This window comes from Vespa velutina, chromosome 15 (assembly GCF_912470025.1).
Source record: "Vespa velutina chromosome 15, iVesVel2.1, whole genome shotgun sequence".
Lineage (NCBI taxonomy): Eukaryota > Metazoa > Arthropoda > Insecta > Hymenoptera > Vespidae > Vespa > Vespa velutina.
The window spans coordinates 2,499,469-2,506,520 of NC_062202.1; positions in this window are offsets into that span (position 1 = coordinate 2,499,469).

The window sequence follows — 7,052 nt, forward strand, 5'->3', positions numbered from 1 at the left end:
GATATAGGTGTTGTAATAATATTTATTTATTGTTATTTTATTATCAATGTACATACATATATATATATATATTTGACACAAATGTTTCAACAATTTGGATTTATATTATATATATATGGACTGAATTAGTGCATTAAGCATTATGTATTTTATTCCCTATATCAATGTTTGAACTAGAATCATAAAGAGGTATTTCGTATGTTAAATAATAATTACATGTTTAATAATTAATATTAGATTTTGCTTGTGTCTATTTCATACCTGTGTCTGTGTGTGTGTGTGCGCGCGCGCGCGCGTTTATGTGTGTGTTGGCGCGCACGTAATGTTTCCTATATTTAATATTATCAATGTTACACAGGTATAATTACAAATGTATTTCATTCGTTGAATAGTTAATTAAGAATTATGTATTATTTAGCGTATGTGTATTTGGTTTATCATATAAAATGAAAGTAGAATATAATGAAATATTTTTCAATAATGTCAGGTCACGAAAACTTATAAGATAAGAAAACATAGAATTTATAAACTTTGATAAAGAACGATCAGTTTAAATCGATCGATCGATCGATCGATCGACCGACGTCACGTTCCCTCCACAGTTGATTTTAACCCCGAGCGCTGATGTCCCCACACAATTCTTGATTTCATATCGTTCAGACAAGAATTGCGTTTGGACAATCATAGCCTGGGACATTCTATCAGCATTGCTATCCCTTTCTTCCCTTAGGCGTCGTAGCGTAGACTTTTGTTCGATTTTATTTTCTCCATCTTCGTTGTCCGATTCATCTTGAAAATTCTATAAAGGTAAAAGAAAAGTTGTTAATTATCTTTCTCTCTCTCTCTCTCTCTCTCTCTCTCTCTCTCTCACTCTCTCTGGCAATTTAATATTAAATATAAGAAAATAAATTTGCCTCTTTCTTTAGCGTTGGTTAAATTAAAAATAATAGAAAAAAGATATATAATTACTTTTTATTTCTTACGTTATAAAAATGGTAAAGTAAGTTTGCACGTGTGCGCATATATATATATATATGTGTGCGTGCGTGTGTGTGTGTGTGTGTATGTTTTGTGTGTATATTGTGTGAAGGATTTGTATATATCGATGTAACGAGACGATGTTCGTTACATGTATTTATATGTAAACGTAGGATTCCTCGAACGGGGATGTGCACGCACATTGAAACTATTCGCGAATGGTTGACTTAGAAAATGATATTAGCTCGTCTTGTTCCATCTCTTGGTCAATCAATCGCTATTCAGAGCAAATTAAGGAAGAAGAAGTGGCAAAGAGAACGATCGTAGAAAAGAACATAGATATATATATATATATATATATATATATATCTTTATAGTTTATTTCGAGTCCCTTTTCTCTTCTTCGTATCTTCGGTACGATGACATCAAGATCTATTATGTTACGAATTAGGGCGTGTCTGAAAGTAAAATCGATTTCTCAAAACTTTTTTCTTTCTCTTTTTCTGTTCCATCTTCTTTCTTCCTTATCTTCATCATCATCATCATCATTATCATCATCATCATCATCATCATCATCATCATCATTTTTTTTTCTCTTCTTCTTATTCTTTGATCTCGTTCGATTGATGGGCACAATTGGTCCTTTCGAGGAACGTCAATTATTTCTTTTTTTTCCTTTTTCTTTTCTTTTTCCTTTTTATTTCTCTTTCTTCCCCCCTCCCCTCCATCGCTACCTTCCTCCCTCCCATTCCTCTCTCCTTTTATCCTAATCCCATATATTATTTTTACTTTTCTATCATTCTTTATCGAGTAAGTATATTATCGATCGTATATAATTGACGTGAGCTAACCATAGGAAAGAATTTCAATAATAAAAGCATCCAGCGAATAAGCAATCAAGCCGAATTGTATGTGCTCGGAACTGGGCGAGTGGATTAATACGCAAAAATATACGTGTGGCCAAAGAGAGAGAGAGAGAGAGAGAGAGAGAGAGAGAGAGAGAGAGAGAGAGAGAGAGAGAGAGAACGAGTGAGAGAGAGAGAGAGACAGGGAGAGAGTAACGAAGCGGTGGCCAGGCTTTTGGTAATTTAAAGCAATTTCGAGCGATTGAAGGTATGAGAGAAAGGAGAGGATGTAGCTTATAACGAATCGCAACGTTCGCCCCGTAGTTGTTTCCTAAACGTTCGGGTTATCCTTTTTATTTTTCCTTTTTTTTTTTTTTTTTTTTTTTATTATGGTATACATATTGCTTTTTCTTCCTTTCTATCTTTTTTTTGTTTTTTTTTTTTTTTTTTTTTTTTTTTTTTTTTTGCCTTTTCTTCCATTTTTTAGTTGTATTTCGTACTCTTTCCCTTTTTTTTCTTTCTCTTCCTTTTTTCTTTTTTTTCTCTCGACGATTCAACGATCACGAATAGATCCTCTAAGGTATAAAGAGAAAAAGAAAGAGAGAAAGAGAGACAGAGAGAGAGAGAGAGAGAGAGAGAGAGAGAGAGAGAACAATTTCTTCTCTCTTTGAGTTTGAAATAGAGAAGGACGAAAAGAAATTGCAGAAAAAGAAGTTTCGTAGAGCATCGAAAGGTTAGGTAGTCGATGGTCGAGAGGATTTGAAAGAAGGGAAGAACGAAAATAAGAGAAGGAGGAGAAAGAGAAGGAGAAGGAGAAGGAAAAGGAGGAGAAGGAGAAAGAGAAGGAGAAAGGAAGAGAAGGAGAAGGAGGAAAAGGAAAAGGAGGAGGAGGAGGAGGAGGAGGAGGAGGAGTCAGTCGAGGCATTGATCGGGCATACCGCCACCAAAAGACTCTTACTTCGGGCTCTTCACCATCCAATAGGCCGTCTCGAGTTTTCGGGGGCATGACGACGACGACGACGACGACGACGACGACGACAACGACGAGGAGAGTGAAAAAGAAAAAAATAAAGATATAGAGATCGTAATCGATCGTATAGACGGAGAAAGAGAAAAATAAAAAGATAGACGTAGAATGGACAGATAGACAGACAGACAGATAGACAGACAGACAGACAGACAGACAGAGAGAGACAGAGACAAACAAAGAGATAGAAAGAAACAGATAGACTACAATGTCTGGTAAAGAGAAAGATGTGTGTATGTACATATATATATATATATATATATATATATGGTATAGGGACAAGAGAAAGTAGAAACAGACAGAATAGGACCAGACAAGTAGGATCAGACAAAGTCGAGACAGAGAGAGGAATAGGGTCAGACAAAGTAGAGGAAGATAGAAACGAAATAGGGTCAGACGGAGTAGGATCAGACAAAGAAGACATATATATATATATATATATATATATATATATATATATATATAAAGATTGGGCCGGAGACATGTAGAGAAACGTTACAAAGTAGAGATAAATGGACATAAGCAGATCAAAAGGAAGAACATAATAATTTTCCTTTTCTTCTTTTGTGTTTCTTTTTTTTTTCCTCTCTCTTTCTTCTTCTTCTTCTTTCCTTTTTATCTTTTTTGTTGTTGTCTCCCTCGCTTTTCCCCCGCGCAATATTATATCCGCTATAGATATTTTTGTATTTGTTTCTTTTTTTTTTTCTTTTTTTTTTTTTTTCTTTATCCTCTTCGTCTTTTCTTTCTCTTTTTACCACATACGTGTACGTACGATATAGATAGATAAAGTAAGAGGATTTTCGATGATATAAGCGATACACAATCATTTCCGTTTTACGAGATAAAACGGGAAAAAGAAGAAGTGAAAAAGGAAGAAAAGAAAAAGAAGAAAGATCGAACACGGGGGATGGTGGGGAGGGGGAAGGTGGAAGGGAGAGAGGAGGGGGAGGGCTTGGTTTCGTCGACGGGGTTAAATTCTTCGGACCCGTATTCTTGTTTTTCTTTTTTTTTTTTTTTTTCTTTTTTCTTTTTTCTTCTTCTTCCTCTTCTTTCCTCTCTTAAATCGATAAAAGACGTTCGATTTTGTTCGATTCATCGAGCACAACATGCCATCTCCCGTTTTTCTCTCACCGGGCGGAAGTACTATCGTTGTTCCGAGTTCCGCTCGGATTCGTTCTTGAACGTTACCTTTAAAAAGTAGAGGTGAGAAGAAGAACGTGAGGGATAAGAAAGATGAAGCGGAAAGAAGAGTAAAGGGCGTCGAAGCGTTTCTTTTCGTCGATTTTTCCCAAGAAGGAAAGAAAAGACACGGAAAGAGAGAGAGAGAGAGAGAGAGAGAGAGAAAGAGAAAGAAAAAAGGAGAAAGAGGGAAAACGAGAGAAAGAGAGAAAACGAGAGAGAGAGAGAGAGAGAGAGAGAGAGACAGAGAGATAGATAGACACAGAAAGACTTTTTCCTTTCGAATAAGAAACCGGAAGTGAGAAGAACGATTGCGGTGACTTTGAAGAGGAAAAGTACAATGTTCTGATCTGTCGAGGATGGATACTCGAGGGAAGAAAATTACAGACGGTGAAGAAGACGAACGACGAAGACGAAAAATGAACGAACGAATGAACGAACGATAGATGGATAGACAGATAGATGGAGAGAGAGAGAGAGAGAGAGAGAGAGAGAGAGAGAGAGAGAGAGAGAGAGAGAGAGAATCCCGTTTGTGGCTTGGTATCGAAAGAATACTGGTGTTAGTAAGGGCCGTCGTAGAAAGAGAGAAGAGATGAGGGAATTGAAGCGTGCCTTGCTTCACTTCCACGTCCGAGAGGCTGGCTGCCGTGAGGAAGAGGAAATACTTTATAATTGAAAAGCTTCGTTTAAATGGAAACGTTTCTCTCTTTACGCCTCGGCTGCGCATAAAAGTGAGTGCCATCTGCGGATGGACGGTTGGACGAACGGAAGGGGATGAACGGGGAATGGGAATGGGAGTGGGAGTGAGAGAGAGAGAGAAAGAGAGAGAGGGAGTGGGAGTAGGAGGTGAAGGGCGGGGATTTGGCTGAAGAATAAACGAATTTATTACGGGCAAGTCCCTCTAACTAAAAGCACGTACACTCATAACACATAGATTTATATATATATATATATATATATATATATATTTCATATATACATTTATTATAATATATATATATGGTTGTGTGTGTATATAATAGCTTTTATCATTCTTCGAGTTATAGTTACATGAACGTAGACGCGTGTTACGGACAGCTCTCACCTGAGTATTATTATTATTATTATTATTATTATTATTATTATTATTATTATTATTATTATTATTATTAGTATTCTTGTTGTCGTTGTTGTTGTTGTTGTTGTTGTCGTTATTATTGTTATTATTATTATTATTGTTCGATTTAGATTAATCTTCGGAAATTATTTCTCATGGAATAATATCGTTCAACATTTTAGAATGTTAACATGTCACATTGTCACAGTGTTTAATAAAAAAAAAAAAAAAAAAAAATTCGGTTGTTAATGAGTTCTTCATTTAAGTATAATATACACATGTATTATATATTCTTCTGCGTGTGTATATATATATATGTATGGATGTTTGAGAGAGAGAAAGAGAGAGAGAGAGAGAGAGAGAGAGAGAGAGAGAGAGAGAGATATGATAAGCGATTCAAATTCTCGTATTTCTATCATCCTTTTTAAATTAACTCGGAGCCATTGTAAACGGTTCGATATATTATCGTTCTAACAAGCGTTCGATCTTAATTTTCATATTCATTGTTATAACAACATTTCTTATTTCTTTTCTTATTTCCCATTTTTATTTTATTCCTCTTTCTATTTTCCTTTTATTTTTATTTCTTTCTTATTTTTTATTCTCTCTCTCTTTCTCTTTCTTTTTTCTTTTTCTTTTTTACAACGAAGGTACAGAAAGAGAAAAATCATTATTTTTAATTTTCATATTGTAACGCCGTTGGTTGTCTAGATGTTCTCTCGTAATATCACTTTCTTTTTTTTTTTTTTTTCATATATATATATATATATATATATATATATATAATAAAAAAAAAAAAATCTCCCGTTATATAATCAACTCGTTTTAATATATATTTTAAAAGTTGAAACATTATACGGCGGATATTCATGAGCGATATACTACTATTACTACTACTACTACTACTACCACTACTACTATTACTCTTTTGTATCATATTTGCGTTTCAACCTGTTGCAAGAGAGACAGAGAGAGAGAGAGAGAGAGAGAGAGAGAGAGAGAGAGACGAGAATATCGTCGTTTGAAAATTCGATTGATGAGACCAATACACAATGGCAGCTTTTTTCTTTTCCTATCCTTTTTTCTCTCCTTTATATATATATATGTATATATATATAAAACTCGGATGTGAATTTTGGTAAAGAAAAGGAAAAAGAAAGAAAAAAAAAAAAGAAATAGAAACAACACTAACAAAGAATCTTTTTTTTGTTCCTTCACTTTTGTTTGATCTTTATCTAACATTGTATTATATTTTGGTATGATATTTATTTCCATCTCTCTCTTTTTCTCTTGCTTTCTCTCTCTCTATCTCTCTCTCTCTCTCTCTCGTACATAGAGTAAAATACATAGAAGGTTCCAGCTTTATTGGGAAACAGTTGGTGGGCTTCGAGGGTGGTACGCGAAACGAAATATATCGATGGTACTGCTGGATACGAGTCTCGCTGGCCCCGATCTGTCACACAAATCACCCTCACCTCGGCTAACACCGTCGCCACGACACCGTCTCGTCCCTTCGCGCTAGGACACATCGTATAACCTCGGCTTTTACCCCACCCCCACCCCTTTACCATCCATGCAAATATCGACGTTACCGATATTACATTTCCCTACGTACCGAATATTTATCAGTGATTACCATTAATCAGTTCTCTGTTTATCGAACATCCTCTATGCGGCTTTTCTTCCTCCTGTCATGATTCTCGTTATCGATCATTAATTCTAACTCTATCGTAATTATTCGTTTAGGTACGAAACTAGATTTTATCTTAAAATTTATTATATATATATATATATATATATATATATATATATATATATAATAAATACTTGTATGTATATGTATATATTGTTCAAGCGTTTTTGTCAATAAAAATAAGAGTCGTTTAATCGGTAAAGATAAATGAACTGATAAATACGTGTGAATACG